A 21,668-nucleotide genomic window follows, 5' to 3' on the forward strand; every position below is an offset into this window, starting at 1 on the left:
CTACTTTTAAATATCTCAAGGGTTTCTTTAGTGTTTAATGTGGTAAAATTTAGGGCAACCTTAGGAAGAACGTCCTGAGGGAAACAACATTAGCACATGTCTGCAATGAATTTTAACCCATTATTGGTACTTTCAGATGTATGATACCTTGTGATAATTACAAGTTGTTGTAATATTGTTTTTCATGTTAAGAGAGAAAGTTGAGTAGTGTGGTCACTGCTATGATTCCAATCCAGGCTCATAAGACTTTAAAGTACTACCTTTATTGATAGTGAGATTTGAATCAAAGTGTATGTTCAGACAATTGAAGAACACTTAACAGAGACATTGTAGAGGGGAAGAAAATACCATTAGGAGCTTAAAGGGGTCATGATTCTGTTTTGAAAAAAGGATTTCCTATTAACTTTCCGAGTTTTTCCTGTGTTTCCTGAGTTCTTTCAGAGTTTAGTGTTGGCATCCAAGATAATTGTTGGAGGAAGAACCATATTTCTCGGGAATACATGTACATAAACAATAACAGTTGCCAAATTTTCTAAAACCGTGGAAGAAGGCCAACATAGCAACAACTTGGAACTGAGAAAGTGATCAGAATTTCTTATAAGATGTTTTATTTCAAGATATCAAGTAGAAAGGGAAATCTTAGTAAGATCACCCTAGAAAATTGCAGTATTAGAATACCAATCTAAAAAGCTACTATTTTTAGCATTGCACTGACCAAAATATATGGACTAAAAAAACCCAGTACCTTGTTTGTGTTTCTTTACTATAGAATCCTATAATGGTTTTCTGAAATCTTCACTTACATCATCAGATATAAGAGCATTGATTTGGGGGCACCTGGGTGACTCAGTCGGTTAAGCATCAGACTTTGGCTCAGGTCATAATCTCAAGGTTCATGAGTTTGAGCCCCTCATAGGGTGGTCTTGATCGCTGTTTCAGGTGAGCACCACCTTAGGTGAGCTCAAGCCCTGCTTTGGGTGAGCCCCGCTTCTCTCTCTCCCTCTCTGCCCCTTGTGGGGCTCTCTCTCTCTTTTGCTTCCTCTCTCTCTCTCTCTCTCTCAAAAAAAAAAAAAAAAGCATCTCTATCCTTATCATAGCAGTGTATAAGGATATGTATTTACTTCATTTGATTCTTGGCAGAACTGGTTTAGATAATACATGCTTTTGGGCAGGTGGCACATAGTAACTGCCTAATAAAAGGTATTGTAATAAAAGGGAAAATGTTATCATTAGTAAATGATGTAACCATACATAAAAATAACTTTAGATGATTGGGATTTAGATAGGATTGAGCAGTTACTATACTCTTCATACTAAAGCGAGGACATGGAAATACTGTTGATCATCAGTCTTTTTTTTGTTGTTAGTATAATAATTGGAGGTATTTATATTTTGCTCTTGCTTTGTACCACCTCTTTACCACAGAGAGGGAACATACTCAGAGTTTCAATAATAGGCTTCTTGGCCTAAACATTTTACTTCTAGGAATTTATTATAAATGTATTCACTAATATGTGTGCATGCATAGATGTATATGGACATTGATTATATCATTTTATAATATAATTCTGTAAACTTCCTAATTTTGAATTGGGACACCGTATGAGCAGATTATATTGTATGCATATGAACACGGATAGAATGGATAGTGTTGTTGATAGAAAATAGGAGTGATCTTCATGGTGTATGAATAAAAGGAATGGAGCAAAACAAGGCATAATATATATGTATAAAAATACACACACACTCACATTTACATATGCATAAAATATTTCTGAGGGGATGTTCTGAAATTTGAAATTTGTTTCTTCTATTGGGTATATGTCTTGCTTTGGAGGGGGATTTGCTTTTGGATTTCCTGTATTTTTATCATGCATATAAAATGTAAAAATTAGGCTAAAATATTCATGGAAGGAAATAAATAAGGCAAACAATAGCTGTCTCAGGGTGGCTGGCATATGATTGATTTATATTCATGTGTGTGAGTGGTATGTCTGAGTTATTCTCTAATTCTATAAGACACATCTTTAGTAATAAATATAAATTTTAAAAAGATAGTGTTGGTTGGCAGATTCATAAAGGTGATTTGAAGTAAACTATAATTTACTTTCATCCCATTTTACCATTAATCTATGCATTGATTTTTAGCATTTCTGAGTGATTTCAATGTAAACTGTAAGCCGTAGCTCTACCTTTTTTTTAAGTCCTAATTATCAGCTATCTCAGGACAATATAATCACCCTGTTCAATTTTAACTTTGTAAGATTTTTCACACATTTTTACAAATTGAGACAGCAGAAGCAATAAACTAAACCTGAATTGTCTTTGTGTCATTTTATATGGTTCTTATTAATACCCTTTGGAATTGTATTATTCCTCACTTTTGCTTCTCCAGACAAAATAAGTGATAGCTTATGGAAAATTACAATGCCTTTCTTCATTTCAAAAACATTTTCAAAAATTCAGTCCACTCCTACATTAAAAATTATTGTGTTTGAATATTAATTGACATTACTATGTAAATTTTAGGGGAAAGAATATTAAATATTGTATCTCATAGAGCAGGCCCAGTTATTATTTAGGTTAACATGGGACCCTCAGCAGTAGGTAGAAATCAGCAATCTTCTGATATGAGGGTGAAATACAAGAGGCACATTTGAGTTTTCCTCCATAGACACATGTGTTTCAATAGTAGATCTTCTCTATTGACGAAAATACAGGCATCACAACGTAAGACAATTAGTTGCGTGAGGAAGGGATTTAGGAGCTTCATTCACTGCTATGTCTCCAGGTTCAGGTGCCTGGTACATATACTAGATGATGGTTAAACCTTTGTTGACATTTGTCATTTTTTTAACATTAGCCTGCAAGTTGAACTAATTGCAATATAAAGAAAATTGAGCTATATAGCTTTTGTTTAAACTGTCTTCAATTGTGAGATAAGAAAACTACAGATGAAAACCAGAATGCCGACCTCTCTGTTGGAATCAGAGCGTATTGCACGTTCCCCCACAAAGTCTTATTATGCAAATCTATTTAAGTTCTATTTAGTGATGTTCCTGATACACTTTGAGATTGATCACACAGTTAGCAGCAACTTTATTTTTCAAAGATGCTTTATAAACATATTTTGATACACTCTTTTTGTGCTTGTCTCCTTTGAAGACTCCCTGTAACCACTCAGCCAGGTGTTGGGAAGATGTGTAGTAGCTGAGCACCCTTCTGACACTCTCCTCAGAATCAGCTTGGAGATGCTTTCACCCTGTCCGTCTTCTTCAGCAGCCAGGCAGAGTGCTGACTCCTTCACAGCAGTGAGGAACTCTTCTGGCTTCAGAAGTAAGTAGACTGCATTCAGTTTGATCATTGCCAGTGGTTTTAAAAACACTTAGAGGAGGCTAACTGGAAGTCTTGCAAATTAGTATACAAATTAAAACCAACATTGTTCATCACTAACTATCGCACTTCTATTTTGAGTTCTGTCTTTCTGAAGATACAGTTACTCCTTTTCATGTTGACAACCTGTATCTTTATGGGATTTTCTGCTATCTTTTTCAGGATTGTTTCATATGATTATCATGATTTATATTTGCAGCTTTGAGGCTTAGACAGGGGAAAGATTAAAATAATAATGTTTGCACAGGAGCAAATGGATTCAGAATGACCAAGTATTTTATTAAAGTTGCCTGGCTAATAAATTATGAATATGGGATAACATCTCTTGTCTTTTGAGTCTTAAATATCAAGTGCCCTTTCCGTGACTGTGATGTCCAGTGGTATATGGAGGGTAAGAGACTGGTGCAGAAAATGGCACTTCTCTTGATTGGTTGGTTTATTGAGTGACATCTTCTCTGAGTCATTGAAGGAGAGTTTATGGCAGCTTATAAATACGCATACTAAAAAAATAAGAGAAGTCACAGGCAGGGAAATGGATTGAACTTGGGACATGAACAGTGTACAAGATGCATAATGTAATATATTATACACTACCCCAAAACAAATTCCCAGCTGCATATTTATCTTTGGGCTTCTTAATTACTGGGTATATCAGATAAATACATCAATTACGTGATTGTTTATGTTTATAGGATTTGAAAAGTAAAAGCGGTATCTTGGAAAATGTTCAGAGTCTCGTGGTTCGTACTTATAATCCTATTAGCCATTTTTCTAGTTTACTTGGTTTAAATTTGACATATTTCTTTTTTCTCTTCTCCCAAATTCTTTATGTAGGCATCCCTTCCTTCTTTTAGGGATATATTTGTGTCAAAATGTCACCACATAGAAAATGATTTTGAGTGCACTTTTCTAGACAGTAAAAGTTTGAGTTAGCCTGGATTGTTTACTGTGATTAGGTGCTTAGCAATTAAAACTTCCTCAGAGAGAATGGGTAGAAAATACTTAATAACCTTAGTTTTATTTTACAACATATTACAGCTTTAGTATGCCAGCAACAGATAGGTCTGTGTTCTTGAAGGAACAGAGAGACTGTTGTTACGAATTTATTTCTGAATCATGGTGCTACCTACCGCATAGTTAAAACAGGCACTCGGTATGTTGCTAGTGTACTCAAAGTGATGTAGATGGACTACTTTTAAGATGTAAACAGAAAGGATATATTAGGTTATATTGAAGTTAATTCATTATAACTATAACTATAGCATAAAATGATGAGGCTGAGCATGTAGAAGATAGATTATGAATCGTTATTTTAGTGTAGGTTTTTTCTATGCATATTTTATTACCTTGTACTCTTTTTGTACATCATTTATTCATTTATCTTAAAAATTGCTTTTGTTATTTTTGTCCTTGAGCTTTTTATTAAATAAAGAGACTTGAGGAAGACATTCCAGATTTTCCAGATTTTGCTCTTTTTAAAGAAATGGAGGACCCCAACTAAGCTTGAGTTGATTTCATATATTTTGAAGATATGGAGATATATAAGGTTTGTTTCTTAAAGGCAACCCCTCAAGAACCTACAGAGATTTTATATGCCCAAACAATAAACTAGAAAATTAATAAATTTTTGTTTTCCACAGATAAAGCTGACTTTTTCTAAATGAAACATCTGACTTATGAAAGCTGTTAGCATGGGAAAGATTTACTGACATAGATTCTCTAGTGTACATCACAAGACTTAGAGAATTCAAATACATTTTCATTTACTAATGGCTATAATCAAGGCCAAAGAATTTATTTAATTAACCTGGCAAAAGAAGGCTAAACAGAAATAATTTATATATTGAGAAGGACTCTTCTGAGTTAATGCTTAATTCAATTTTTAAATTACCAGTCCATTAGTCTGTAGAAGTGGAACCTCCTTTTCCCTTTCTGTTTTTTTCTTTGGAGTAACATTAGGCTGAAAGTCTTGCATGGAATTAATCACCCTGAAAAAAAGAGAAAGTAAATACATTCCTAATTAGGTTCTTCAAATTTCAAATAGCTCATTGAAAATTCATAGCACATCCATTAAAATCCCTTTAAAAAATAAATGGAATACTGGGAACTTTCTTAAGGGAAGTAAAGCATGGTGAAGTAGTAATATAATGAGGCAATGGAGTATCTATTTGTTACTAGTGTAGGATGGTTGAAGTGGTAGTGGTTGTTATGATGGTTATTTTTCAATTAGCCTTGGCCAGTAAGATAGTACTTTTGTCTCTTTCTACTGTTCTTTCTTGTTTAAGTAAAGCTCTGTGATCAATTTAAATAATAAACAATAATATCTGAACAGGAGCTGTGCTTGCCTGTCTAAATATGTACACAAGTATATGTACATCTGGAGATCATTTACTATATACATGGTAGTAATGATAATCTCTCCACAAGGGTAATATGCATTCTAAATATTCTAAGTATTCTTACTGGCATTAAATATAATATTTAAAAGACTTCTATTTTTTTTAGAAACAAATTTCCCTATGTTTAAGACTTGTGCATTATCAACTCTGATCACATTAATTGACAGTGCCTTAGCCAATTAATCATTTATCAATATAAATAATAATAATAGTAATAATCAATATATTATCATTTGAAACCTTCCAGTACTTTTTAATAAACATGAATATATTGGATTCTTCTTTTATCTCTATGAGGTAGTTTAAGAAGTTATATAGGTTCTCAACCAGATAGATTTTCTTTTACACATGAAACCATTAGGTATATATCAGGTTCAATAACCCTGAAAGGTAGAGCAAAGAAGAAACATGTTAAATCATGCAGTGCTCATTTTAAAAAGAAATGAGAATAGGGACACCTGGGTGGCTTAGTCAGTTAAGTGTCCAACTTCAGCTCAGGTCATGATCTCATGGCTTGTGAGTTTCAGCCCTACATCAGGCTCTGTGCCGACAGCTCAGAGCCTGGAGCCTCCTTCGGATTCTGAGTCTCCTTCTCTCTGCCCCTTCCCCAGCTCACACTCTGTCTCTTTCTCTCTTAAAAATAAATAAACATTAAAAAATGTTTTTAAAAAGAAGGGAGAATAAAATTCTTAGAGGAAACTTTATAATGACTCTCACAAATATATGCTTTCAGTGACAGTCAGTTCCAAATTAATATATCTAAGTGCCTTAAATTTAACATTTTGCTAACTAAGCTCTTGGTCATCTTCCCAAATACTATTTTTGACATTGTTTTTCTTAAGGATTTTATTTAAATTCAAGTTAGTCAGTGTAATATTAGTTTCAGGGATAGAATTTAGTGATTCATTACTTGCATATAACACCCAGTCCTCATCCCAACAAGTACTCTCCTTGATGCTCATCCCCCATTTAGCCCACCCCCCACCCACCTCCCTTCTAGCAACCCTCAATTTTTTTTTCCTATACTTATTCTTTCTGATATTCTTGAGTTCAGTAAATGTCATCATCGTATACCAGAAAAAATAGGAATCCTCTTCCAACCTTTCCCCCTTCATTCCACAAATTCCATCACCTAATATGGTCAAATTTACTTACAAAAATTTTCTTGAATTTATCCATTTGTCTCCGTTTGGGACCATTAGTACCTTGGTCCCAACTACCATAGTCTGTCTCCTGGGCTACTACTCCAGAGGCTTCCTAAATTATCTGCTCACATCCACCAAGCCTCAATTCTGTCTATTCTTCATAGCTAGCCAGAGAGAGTATTACAAACTATAAAATTGACATGACATACCTCTCAAAAGACCATTGCTCAAAATATAGACAAAATTCCTTATGGCTTACTATGTTCAAACGGCTTAGCACTTTTCTAAATGTCCCCAACTCATCTCACACTGCACTCCTCTTCTTTCCTGCATTCCAGCCAGAGTGGCCTTTCCATCCTTCTTCCGCATCATGTGACCTCCCACCTAAGTCTTCGAGAGTGGTCCTTTCTTCCTCAGCAGATGACCACTCCCAGTTCCTTTTTGCCTAGTATTTCAACACAATATTCAGTTCCTGAAGGAAGCCTTTTGTTGTTCTGCTGGACCACATCATCTCATTATTATATGGTCCCACAGCAATGCATAACTGAAATTCATTACAGTTTTATGTCTCTTTGTGCAGTTATCTAATATTGACCTCCCTTTCAGATTGTAAGCACTGTAAGGTCATGATCCATGTCCATTTTGCTCATCGTGGAAACCTCTCTTTATTTTTTAGGCACTATGAACATGGGCCTAGAGCCCCTCTCCCCAACCATCCCGACCATGGGGGTTTCAAGGACATCAACTGGAATAGAATTTTTAAGTATCAACTATTAGATCTCTTTGTTTTTGTGTTTTCCTGTTGTCAAAGTTTGATCTAGTTTTATGGCAGGCTCACCATTCTCAGTGGGTGTTTATTTTGCTGGTGCCCTTATATTGCTACTTTCTCTTCTTCTTAGTCTTGACTATATTCCTCAGGGTCTTGTTTTCTGATAGGTGATGGATGAAGACCCTGGCTTGCTGTTATGAAGTGGAAACAAATGAATCCAATTGGAGTTTTTGTTTAAAAATAATTATAGATCAGTAGGAGAGATAAGGGTATTGCAATGCAGAAATAACTACCCTAAGATAACTAGTGATGGAAAGCTACAAATAGCCATGTGAGCTTAGTGGAAAAAGAAGTTTTTCCATCTGAGATTATGCAAATATGCTGCTTATTATAGGTAGAATTTCAGCCTCAGTGATAGGTTTCAACTTTGGACTATCAAAGTTGTTGTTAATGTGCCAATGTGTTGTCTCACTTAGGTAAAAATTCCAGAAGCTAGAGAGATAATGCACAGTTCTCCCAAAAGCCCTTAAGTACTGACACCAAAACTAAAAATGTCTTAGCTGGCAATACTTGATGTAGAAAGGTCACTGCTCTCTCTGCCTACTGTTAGTTTTGGCTCTGTGGGTTGCTAATACTATAGTACTTACTGTCAAGTGTCCTGGGATGAGTTCTGAATAAATGCTTTGCTTTAGGAGACAATGATTACTTTACATTTAGGACCAGGAGGGGTTGATGTCATGTGGAGAGTACTCCTGACACCTGACATTAGATGCATGGCAACAATCTTCACTGCAGAGTGTTGGCTATGAAACTCATTAGAAAAAAAAACAATAAGTACAGACTCAACCTAAGTTATTATCCCAGTTATTGTGATGAACACCCTGTTTCATTGACTATGCAGCTAACCTTCCTTATATCACTGTGGGCTGCACTAGGGGTATTTTAACATATGCTATGGGTGGACTGAGGCACCTGCCATTAATATTAAAAACAGTGTGGGAGACTTTACAGGAAAAAAAAACGGGGGTACAGAGACTTCTTTTAGAGAAAAATCTGCAATTCACCATAGCAAGAAACTCACAGACTAGAAGAATCAGTGTAGGCTACATTGATCATACACACTAACTTAACATTTCTAATGACTTACCATATGGAAGGAAAAGCACTATGAAATTACAGAAACATCAACTACATGGAAGGATGTGTGAAAAAAATCAGGGACTTGTAGAACTATCATTACTAACTGAAAACATTAATAATATAAGAAAACCTAGAGACTTGATTATGAAAAGTGCTAACTTAGATAACACAGTTAAATTAGATTATGTTGTTTTTACACAGAAGTATTTAATATCTAGACTTTTGGACAACTTCAGTGGTGTTGAAGATATTTTATCACCCAGAAGGGATAAGTAAAACACACCATTTGGGGATGGTGACAGGCAGGCGGTGACATATATATGGGTTAGTCTCAAAAAACAATATTTTCCATCATCCTTGATTACATAGGTAAAGCTGGATGGTGACTGTAATTTGGCAGGTGGTAGCTCAAACTCGTTTGTTTAATTAACCTTCCTTTGGACCATTAGGAATACTCAAGATGTACTTACTTGACATAAAAAATGCATCCCCCTCTGTTTTTATGCAAACAGTCAGGCACATGCAATTTGACAACTGAGATAAAAGCTTTGTTGCTGAGGTGAAAGCAACTTTTTTGAGGTGGCTGTTCCTCTTAGTGTCAGACAATTCTAAATCCATAATAAGAATCTGGCTTTCTTTTTGATCACTTGCATGTAGATATAGATTACTGTTCTAAAGCCTGAAGTTTTAACATATTGTTTAATATGTGAAAAATAAATAACCTTGTAACACCTGCTTACTTATTTATGTCTTGAAGACATAATTCCATTACAAGCAAAGGAGTGCTTCTTAGATTATTTCAGTACCTACTACAATCATGATTCCACTGCAGAAATAACCCACAGTTGAAAACTTGCATTCATTATTTATAAAGAGACAGGAAAATAGACTAAACTTTTTCTAATAACTCTCTACTTGAGAGAAGACTGAAAAGGACATGCTGACAAATAAAATTATATATAATTGTATGTAATTTTAATGTAATCTTTTCATTCAATCAAGGTTATATTTTGGGTCATCTTAATTTTTTTTAAGTTTATTTATTTTGAGAGAGAGAGAGAAGAACAGCACAAGAGCTGGAGGTGGGGAACAGAAAGAGAGGGAGACAGAGAATCCCAAGCAGGCTCCAACCACACCATCAGTGCAGAGCCTGATGTGGGACTTGAACTCACAAACTGTGAGATCAGACCCAAGCTGAAGGCAAGAGACAGATGCTCACACAACTGAGCCACCCAGGCACCCTACATTTGGAAGCATTTAAAAATATTTCTTATATGTACCTTGAAATGAGGCAATGGAACTCAAAATTTTAGGTCAGGTTTAATTAAAGAATGACTCTAATAATTAGAGTGATAATGAGGGTAGACCTATGGCATTCGTGGATTTTATTGATGTAGTTTTATGCAAATGTCCCAAGTCTGGAAACTGGTATCCAGGAATGAGTCACATAATAGTGAGTCCAGCAGATATCTAACATCTGAATCACTTCTTGGGTTTGTTCTCTATTCATCATAACATGCAAGAAACTTTTATTAAAGGTATGGAGAGATTATTTAAAAATTTTTTAGCAATGCTTTATTATAGTTTATGAGAAGTTTCTCAGTGATTTTCTTGATTTCTAAATATTTGGAGACAAAATCCATATGTATGATTCCTTGTGCAAGGGTATTCATATATAGGAATCTACAATACCCCACTGGAAATCATAATGATAAATAAGTAAGAAGGATGTTGAATAAAACAACAAATAAGAATGTAGCAATCAAGTCTAAATCCAACTCATCTTTATCCGTTCTTGGTAAGCTCTTTATATTTATATTTGTCACATGGTACACCTATGAACAAGTAAAAATTTTGTTTTCCTATATTTTAGACCTCAGAAACTATCAAGTCCTTCCTCTAGACCTAGTCAGGTATTTTGATCAAACAGGTGTTTTTTTTGTTTTGTTTTTAATACTTTTGTTTCTTAGGATATTTCTTGAGTCATTCTCAGAAATAAGTCCAAACATTAATAGTGACTTCACTCTATAAGACATACTATTATATGAAAATGTCTAGTCTACTCCAAATAAACCAAAAAAGATAATTTATTTACACATTTACACATTTGGAATTTATACTTTTTTTTGCAAAATACTCATTTGAAACAGCAGATATTGGGGACTTATTTTAAAAATACATATATCAAGGGGCACCTGGGTGGCTCAGTTGGTTGATCGTCCGACTTCGGCTTGGGTCATGATCTCGCAGTTTGTGAGTTCAAGCCCCACATCGGGCTCTGTGCTGACAGCTCAGAGCCTGGAGCCTATTTCAGATTCTATGTCTCTCCCTCTCTCTACCCCTCCCCTGCTCATGCTCTTTGTAATAAATAAATGTTAAAAAAAATTTTAAAAATACATATATCAAATGCATTAAAAATAAGAATGATGAATCCAAGGCACTGGCAATCTTATGAGGAATGGTAGGTTACAGAGAGATTTATATCTTATTCCTTCTTATTCCTTGTTTCAGTATTAGGTGTGTTTTGATATGCTGTAATTCCTTGCAGATTACTAATCTGTGGTGAGGGCGTAGAGTAATTTTTACTTCATTAGGATATAAATTGACCAGCATTCTATAATTATTCACAATAAATAGAAGTTTACTACAAATTGAAAACAAGAATAAATCTGAAAATAATTTTGATTAAAATTATACAAAATTATCTTGTATCACAAACCCAAATATGTAATATAATATGATCCCCAAATTGTAAATTTTGTAGCTTATAAAAGGATCTCATGCAAGTAAAACATTAGAATAGTATAAACATACAAACAAAAAAATTGAGAGATATTCCATGTTCATGGAGAGGAGAAATCAATGTTATTTAGATGTCATTAATTGCCAATTTATATATAGATTCAATTCAATACCAATCAAAATTACAGGATGTTATATTGTGGATATTGACAAACTGATTCTAAAGTTTATATGAAGAGGCAAAAGACACAGAATAGCTAACATAATACTGAAGAATAACAAAGTTGGGGGACTGATGCTACCCAACTTCAAGACCTGACTATAAAGCTACAAGTTGAAAAAAAAAGGTGAGGTATTAGCAAAGGAATAGGCAAATAAATCAGTGGAGCAGAGTAGAGAGCCTGGAAATAGATCCCTATATAGGCAACTGATCTTTGACGGAGAAACAAAGGCAGTAAAATGGAACAGACAGTCTCTTCAACAAATGGTGCTGGAACAACTGGACATAACCTTCACAAAAGTTAACTCAAAATGGATCAGAGACCTGTATGTATATACAATACTGTAAAAAACCTAGAAGATAACATAGGAGAAAACTTAGATGACATTGGGTATGGTGATGTCTTTTTTACATAAAATGCCTAAGAAACAATCCACAAAAATGATTGATAAGCTGAACTTCATTAAAGTTAAAAACTTCTCTGTGAAAGGCAATGTCAAGAGAACAAGAAGGCAAGCTTCACACTGGGAGAAAATATTTGCAGAAGACATATTTGATAAAGGACTATTATCCAAAATATACAAAGAACTCTCAAAACTCAACAATAAAAACACCAACAACATGTTTTAAAGATGAGCCAAAGACCTTAACAGATATCCCACCAAAGGAGATATACAGATGGCAAAAAAATAATAATAAATAAAAAGCAGATGAAGTATGTTCCACATCATATGTCATCAGGGAAATGCAAATAAAACAACAATGAGCTGCTAATTCACACCTACTAGAATGGCCGAAATCTGGAACACTGACAACACCAAATGTTGATGAGAATGTGGAGCAACTGGAACTCTCATAGTTTGCTAGTGGGAATACAAAATAGTACCGCAGTATGGAAGACAGTTGAAAGACAGTTTGCCTGTTCCTTACAAAATTAAACGTACTCTTACCATATGATCCAGCAATCATACTTCTTAATATTGACTCAAAGGAGTTAAAAACATATGTTGTTACAAAAAGGTGCACACAGATTTGTACAGCAGCTTTACTTATAATTGCCAAAACTTGGAAGCAACCAAGATGTCCTTTGGTAGGTGAGAGGATAAATAAACTGTACATCCAGACAATGAAATCATTCAGCACTAAAAATAAATGAACTATCAAGCTGTGAAAAGGCATGCAGGAAACTTAAATGCCTGTTAAAAGTGAAAGAAGCCACTTTTAAAAGCTTACATCCTATATGATTCCAACCATATAACATTCTGGAAAAGGCAAGACCACCAAAATAACAAAAAAGATCAGTGATTGCCAAGTGTTTACAGGTGAGGAGGGGTTGAAAAGACAGAGCACAGAGAATTTAAAGTAGTGAAAATACTCTGTATGATGCCATAATAATGGATACATGTCATTATACATTCGTCCAAACCCAAGTGAGTGTGGAACACCAAGTGTGAATGGTAATGTAGACTATATATGTTTTTTGAGTGATATGATATGTCAAATTCATATTCATTATTTTTATTTTTTTTAATTTTTAATGTTTATCCATCTTTGAGAGAGAGAGAGAGAGGAGAAAGAAAGAGACAGAGTGTGAGCAGGGGAGGAGCAGAGAGAGAGGGAGACACAAAATCTGAACCAGGCTCCAGGCTCTGAGCTGCCGGCACAGAGCCTGATACAGGGTTTGAACTCAAGAACTGAGAGATAGTGACCTGAGCTAAAGTCAGACGCTTAACTGACTGTGCCACCCAGGTGCCCCTACTTTCATTATTTTTAGCAAATGTCCCACTCTAGTGGTGATTATTAACAGGAGAATGGTTACATGTATGAGCCAGGGAGTATATGAGTAATATACTTATTGAGTATATTGAATATATGAGTAATCTACCTTCCCCTCAATTTTGCTGTGAATTTTAAGCTGCTCTGAAAAAAGGTCTTAATTTTAAAATAAAATGGTATGAACATTTCCATAGTTTCATCGTTGAACTTTCTTCTGTATTTCAGGTTTTAAACAAGCTCCTTATATATTATGAAATATTATGATCTATATTACTTTAGAATTGCCATATTTGATATAGAATGGTTTCTCATTCTTGTACTAACTTGTATTTACTTGATTTACTAATAATATTGAAAATCTTTGCATGAGTTTATTGGCCTTTCATGTTAACTTTTTGGTGAAGCCCTTCGTTAATTTTTAATTTTTTTTAACGTTTATTTATTTTTTGAAGGAGAAAGAGAGCATGAGTGGGGGAGGGGCAGAGAGAGAGAGGGAGATACAGAATCCGAAGCAGACTCCAGGCTCTCAGCTGTCAGCACAGAGCCCAATGCGAGGTTCTAACCCACAGACCATGAAATTATGACCTGAGCTGAAGTCAGACGCTCAACCAACTGAGCCACTCAGGCGCCCCAGTCCTTTGTTAATTTTTATATTAGCTTGTGTTTTTCTTATCAGATGATAGTAGTTTTAAAAAAATGTATTTTGCATTCCAGTCCTTTGTGGATATCTTGAGTCATACACAATTGCCTCTAATCTATGGTCAGTTTTTTCACTTTAGTAATGTTATACCATATTCATCAAAGACTAATATTGTATGTTCAAGGGTTGAGGTAGGAATTACATTTTTTCTTCTCAAATGAGTCACAAACTCACAAGATAGTGTGTCATACACAAGCTTATTTTAATGCCTGCACCAGACCCTTGATACTGAGGAGGGCATATGGGGAACATATAGCTTATATTTTTCCCCATTCAGGAGTTGTTTACAGACACTAAAGTAAAAGTAGAGTGGGGGTTGTGGTATTGTTCCTACAGCTTGCAGATCCTCAAGAAAACTTGACACTGTCCCATCTAGTCAGGGGAAACTGCCCCTCCATTAGTCAGTCTGCAGGCACAGTAGTGGTGATCTGGATAAGGTTATGTTGCCTCAGACTATAGTGGGATATGGTCATTAGGCACCCTCTTTTACGATGTCAGCTGAGAGTTTTCCTAGGTCTTACTTATTGTAGGTCTGTGAGCAATCTGGAGCTTACCTATACTAGCAACCCAGGGATAGTTTTTAAATACAAAGCTACTGACATATTTAACACTTCACACATAGGATGGATGCCTTAATTCACTGTATTTTATTATAACCAGTTTCATCAGCTTTTTGTTAATCTTTAATAATTTCAGTTATTAATATTAAGGGACAGTGCAGTGACCAAAGAAAGTAAATCGTTTTTACAAAGAGGAGTTTGCACGAAGGATCCCAAGCTCCAGGAAAGGGAATATCTCAGGAAGTCCTTACCCAGATAAAATGTTTTCATTTTAATTTAGTGAATTTATCAATTGTTTCTTTTGGTTTTGAGTGTGTGTGTGTGCTTTTTTTTTTCCTTTGCATCATTTCAGCTATTGTTCTCTGCTGTTAAAGAAATATATTTTCTTATGTATTCTTTTAATATTTTAAAAGTCTCTTCACATTTTTTTGTATAGTGTTGAAATTGGATTTGGAGAATAGTACAGTTCTATTTTATTTTTTTCATACTGCTAACCAATTGTTGTGACACTGTTTATTGAATATTCCATCTTTTCCCCATTGAATTGAAATTCTATGCTGCCATACACAGAGCTTTCATACATGCACAGACGTATTTCTTGGTTTTCTATTTTATTTCATTGTTCTCTTCATCATCCCTGCACAAATACCATGCTGTAATTTAATTATTCTAGGGATAGGTCTTAGTAGGTTGTAAAATGAATAAATCTACTCTTTTTGTCTCTCCTTCAAAATTTCCTTGGCTGATGTTCGCCCTTTATTTTTTATCCTTTTGTTTCAATTTTTGGAATAGGCAAGTTTGGTGAAAAATCATGTGTTAAAATTTACTGAATTCACATTTACTGTAGTAATTTTTTATTTTGGTTGGGGAAGAAGTGGTTTTTTTTTATTTTTTAAATATCAAATTTATCTATCAATGAACTTTTTCAGGTTGTATAATAAAGGTTTCTACCTTCTCTTTATATGTCTTGCATTTTTTTCCTATTTCTTCACAAACTTTTATATTGCTGTAAATGGGCTTTTAAAATGTTACATTTTTCAAATGATGTTCTGTATAGTAATGTTGCTTTTTATCGTTATGTCTTCTAAGCAACTTTGATAAATTCTTATTAATTTTCATTTACAATTCTTGTAATTATATAATTTTATTTATAATATCTATACAAATAGCATCATTACAATTTCCTTTGTATTATATTTCTATTATCTAATTGAACAGGTTAGGAGCTCTCTTACAGTGCTGAATGCAAATGGTGAGTGTGGCCATTCTTATATTTTTCTTGACTTTAAAGGAACTGTTTCTCATGTTTTGCCATAGTGTACAATGTCTGTGTTAGATCATTTTATGGTAAGTATTAATTTGGGATATATATACTTTCTCAAACTACAGAAGCCCAATTTTTCTTTTCAACATTTTCTTCATAGTGAACATTATATAGAGTTTCCATTGCAATGGTTAGTTTTAGTTTCTAATGGATCAATGATGATGGAACTCATCTATTATCTGTTATCTCATTCCGTATTTAATGTGGTCTTTTTTCCCCAATTTACATTGTAGTCAGCATTAAAATACCAGTAAGAAAATTCATGGATTACTTTTTAAAAAAAAATTTGGGTGGGGCACAAGGCAAGATTTGACTTTGAATCCCTCAAAATTTGATAATATTCATCTTATTAAAATTGCCTCAAGTTTCAGAATAATGTCCTTCTCTACTCTTATAAAGCTTGATTTTGACATATTTAAATATAAAATCTTATAATAACTGAAATAGCATGCTCAATTTAATTCCTAGTCTGAATCTGAAGTAAGTAGAAAATACATCTTATAAATAAAAATGCAGGTAAGCAGATATTCACATAATTGAATAGAATTTTAGAACAGTGTGACTTTCTTCACTTATAGTTGAAAAATTAGGGACTATGAAAAGATTTTTCATTTATCTGAGCTCCCACAGACAATTAATGAAGGAAACTTGCATATCTTCTTCTAGCATATAAGTTTAAAAACTTTAAGTCCCTTTGGGACTGTTTTACTATTTTACAGAAAAAATCTCTTGGTTTTCCATCTTGCAGTTTATTTCTTTGATCATCATTGCTTTCTATACCGCTATTTACTCCCATTGGTTGGTGGTCATTGTTGTTATGATTATCATTATGATTATGGTTTAATGTTTTACTGAAAATGTGTTATTTTATTGCAACCTTTAACACAACATAAGTGTTCATAAAACATATGTATATTTTAATGAAAAATGCATTGTAAATAACTGTGAAACTAGCATTCAGTTCAAGAAATAGAACAGTGCCATTGTCCTTCTCTGCTTCTATCTGAAATGTTATCCCTTTTCACTGAGCTAGAAACCGTGTAATAATCTAAGCCATGTGATAGTAGATTTGTTTTCTGTTAGAGTTTCACTTCCTATATATGCTTCTATAACCAATATAGTTTTGTCAGATTTTGAACTTTATAGGAAAGGATTAATACTGTACTTGCCCTTTGTACCTTGCTTCTTTTGCTTAAACTTCTGCTTTTAATATTTTGGAATGTATTTCAATTGTTGCATATAGTTGCAAATTGTAAATATCCATCATTCTATGGTGATCTGTTAATGTACTAAAATTTATCTCTATTTGATGAATGTTTAGGTTATTTCAAGCTTAAGGTCATGCAAATAAAGAACATTTTTGTGCATGTGCACAGATTTTCACTTAGATATCCTATATATATTCTGTTAGATTTACACTCACTTATTAATTCCAGGAGTTTTTTTTTTGGCCAGTTCTCCAGAATCTTCTATGTAGAGGATTATATTGTTTGCAAACAGTTTTATTTCTTCCTTCCCAATCTGTATAATTTTTATTTCCTTTTCATGTCTTATTGTGTTAGAAATATTAGGATTTCTAGTATGATGTTGTATATAGTGGTGAAAGGGAACATTCTTGCATTGTTCCCAATTTAGAGGGAAAACATCCAGTTTCACGTCCTTAAGTATGATATTAGCTGTATGCATTTTGTACATGTTTATTACCAAGTTGAGGAAGTTTTCTGTTATTATTAATTGTTTGAGAATTTTTATCATGAAAGGGTGTTCGATTTTGCCAAAAGTTTGTGTTTTTTTTCTGCATCAATTTGATACATACTTTATTTCTTTATTAGCTTATTGATGTTATGGGACACTGATTTTCTTTTTTTTTAAGTTTTTAAAATTGTTATTTATTTTGAGAGAAAAAGAAAGAGCAAGCAGGGAGGGGCAGAGAGAGAGGAGAGAGTGAAAATGCCAAACAGACGCTTTATTGTCCGTGCAGAGCCCAATGCAGGGCTCGAACTCACGAATCGTGAGATCATGAGCTGAGCTGGAAGATGCTTAACCGACTGAGCCACCCAGGTGCCCTGGAACACTAATTTTTAATTTTTGAAATAGCCTTGTATGCCCAGAATAATTCTCATTTGTTTATTATAAATTGTTTTAAGTGTTGCATTTGGTTTGCTAATGTTTTAAATATTCTGACATTTATGTTAAAGAGAAATACTGGTCTGTAGTTTTCCATTCTTGCAGTGTTTATCTGGTTTTGGTATTAGACTAATACTGGCCACACAGAATCAGTTAAGGAGTGTTACTTCTGCTTCTTTTTCATGGAGGAATTTGTATAGAATCAATATCATGTCCCCTTAAATGTTTGGTAGAATTCACCAACGAGACAGTTGGGTAAGTGCTTTCTTTTTTAGAAAATTGTTGATTGTTGATTCAGTATCATTAAGAAATAGAGAGTATCCCCTTATTATTCTTTTATTGTCCGTTGAAACAGTGGTGATGACCCTCTTATTTCTGTTATTAGTAATTTGTATCATCTGTTTTGTGTGTATGTTTTTGTTTTTGTATTTATTTATTTATTTGAGAGAGAGAGAGCTAGACAAAGCATGAGCAGGGGAGGGACAGAAAGAGAGGGAGTATTTGTTAAGCATTTTTTAAATTGAATTGGACAATCTTTGTCTTTTACTTTGAGTATTTACACCATTTATGTTTAAAATAATTGTTGGAATAGTTGTATTAATTTTTACAATGTTCTAATTTTTTATATTCATTGTACTTGTTCTTTTCAATTTATTAGCTGCTTTAATTTTTCTGCCTTTTCTGTTTTAATTGAACATTTTATATTATTTCATTTTCTCTCTTCTCTTAGTGTATTAATGATACTTTTGTTTAAAAGATTTTTTAAGGTGGTTTACCTAGCATTTGAAATATACATTTACTTCAAATTTAGTCCACTTTTAAATAGCACTATACTAGTTCACAACTATATGCATACCAGAGCATTCCCAATTTCTTTTTCCTATCCCTTGAAATATTTTTTTAAATTTTTTAATGTTTATTTATTTGAGAGAGAGAGAGAGAGAGAGAGGGAGTGAGCTAGATAAAGCATAAGCGGGGGAAGGGCAGAAAGAGAGGGAGTATGTCACAGAGTCTGAAGCAGGCTCCAGGCTCTGAGACACCATCATGGAGCCTGACGTGGAGCTCAAACTCACAAACTGTTAGATCATGACCTGAACCGAAGTCTGACACTTAACCGAACTGAGCCACTCAGGTGCCCCTGTCCCTTAAAATATTGTTGACATTCATGTTACATAACTATATGTTATATTCAGGTAAAACATTTTTATGATTATGCTTTTGAAAAAAGTTATCTTTTAAATCAATTAATGAGGAAAGTACTTTTTTTTTCCTTTTCTGATGCTCTTCTTTTTTGTGTGTTGATTTAAGTTCCTGGCTTATGTTATTTTTTTCTCCCTAAAGAACTTCTTTTAATACTTATTGCAGAGCCTGTTTGTGATGAATTCAAACTTTTTTTTTTTTTTTTTTTTTTTTTTTGTCAGAGTAAATCTTTTTTTCCCCTTTACTTTTGAAGGCAAATGTTGCTGGATACACAATTCTACATTGGTTTATTTTTATTTACTTTTTATTTTTAAAATTTTTTTCAATGTTTATTTATTTCTGAGAGACACAGAGACATAGAGAATGAGGAGGGGAGGGGCAGAGAGAGAGGGAGACACAGAATCCAAAGCAAGCTCCAGGCTCTGAGCCATCAGCACAGAGCCTGATGCAGGGCTTGAACTCATGAATGGTGAGATCATGACCTGAGCCGAAGTCAGACATTTAACTGACCGAGCCACCCAGGTGTCCCTATATTTATTTATTTTTTAGTACTTTATGTATTTTACTCCACTTTCTTGTTATATGGTTTCTGATGAGAACCCTACTATAATTCTCACAATTATTCTTCTATAAGTAAGGTTTCTTTACCCTTTTGGTTTCTTTCAAGATTTAACCCTTTATCTTTGGTTTACTTCAGTTTGAAGATGATATGCCTAAGTAAATTTTGTTTGTTTGTTTTTCTTTCAATATTTTTTCTGTGTGATGTTCTCTTACATACCTGGATCTATAGTTGGCTGTTTTTTTTTAATAGTAGTAAAGTTTTGATCATTATTAGTTCACATATTTCTTCTTCTCCACTATCTGTTTCTTCTTCCTTTGATATTCCAATTGCTTGTGTTTCCCCTTTGAAGTTTTCCCACAGTTCTTGGATGTACTGTTTTTTCCCCACTTGTATTTTAGTCTGAATAGTTCCTATAGACCTATCTTTAAGCTTATTCATTCTTTCCTTGGCTAAGTCTCGTCTACTGATGAATGCATTAAAGGTATTAATTGTGCTAGTGTACTTTTATTTCTATCATTATTTTTTTATTTTCTTAGAGTTGCCATTTCTCTGCTTATATTATCCATCTATTCTTGCATGTTGTCTACTTTTCCTTTTATAGCTTTTAATGAATTAATCATAGTTATTTTAAATTTTCTCTCTGATAACTATAATATCTGAGTCATATCCAAGTCTTGTTCTGATGCTTGCTTTTTCTCTTCAGTCTGTGCTTTTCTTGCTTTTTTCATACCTTGCTATTTTTTTTTAATTGTATTAAACATCAGACATTTTGTACTGGATGAAAGGAATTGAAGTAAATAGACCTTCAATCTGAAGATTTATATTCATCTGGCTAGAGATGCACAGTTTTTAGTATGTACTGTAGTGTAAGTGCCAGAGTCTTTAAATTCTTCTAGGGCCTTTGTTTTTGTCTCCCCTCATACCTGTGGGCTTCTCTTAGTAATCCTTGGAAAAAGTCTCTGTCTTGCAGCTAGCTAACCAACTCTCAGTGTATTGGAACTCTGTTTTGGTGGTAGCAAGTGCAAAAAGAGAAATTGGCTATAATATTATGATTTAGTCTGTCTTTAGCTGAGGTGTGACTCTTGACTGTGCTTCACAAGTGTTTGTATGGTGTCATAGCTTTTCTCCCTCCTATCAGGTGAGTCAGAAAGGCTAAATGTGGCTGAGGTGGTTGGGGATCATTTTCCAAAGGTTTAGAAGCAGAACAAGGCTGTGGTCAAATCTTTTCCTTTGAAGAATATGCCTTTGTTATGGAGAATGATCAGGATGTACTTAAAAAGGGTTACTTTCCCCTTCCTCCTGGCAGAAGCATAAGGGGATTTTTCTTCTCTTTTCTCTCTGAGTTCATGGTGGATCTATGGAGGTAAAACCCATGAATGTGGGGGGTCTTAAAAGGCTGTGACTTCACTCTTACTCTCATCTTTCAGCTGTGTATCAAAATTACTATTAAATTGTTCCTTACAATTTATGGTTGTAACAGCTTCTGCTCAAGGTAAGTATATATATGTTGGCTGTGTCTTTCTGGCTGTACCTGGTTTTCTGGATTTCATGGTGGCAGTTTTTCTTGTGAATTCAGTTCTCTAATTGGCCTAAGAAAAGTCACTGACGTTT

This window comes from Panthera leo, chromosome B3 (assembly GCF_018350215.1).
Source record: "Panthera leo isolate Ple1 chromosome B3, P.leo_Ple1_pat1.1, whole genome shotgun sequence".
Lineage (NCBI taxonomy): Eukaryota > Metazoa > Chordata > Mammalia > Carnivora > Felidae > Panthera > Panthera leo.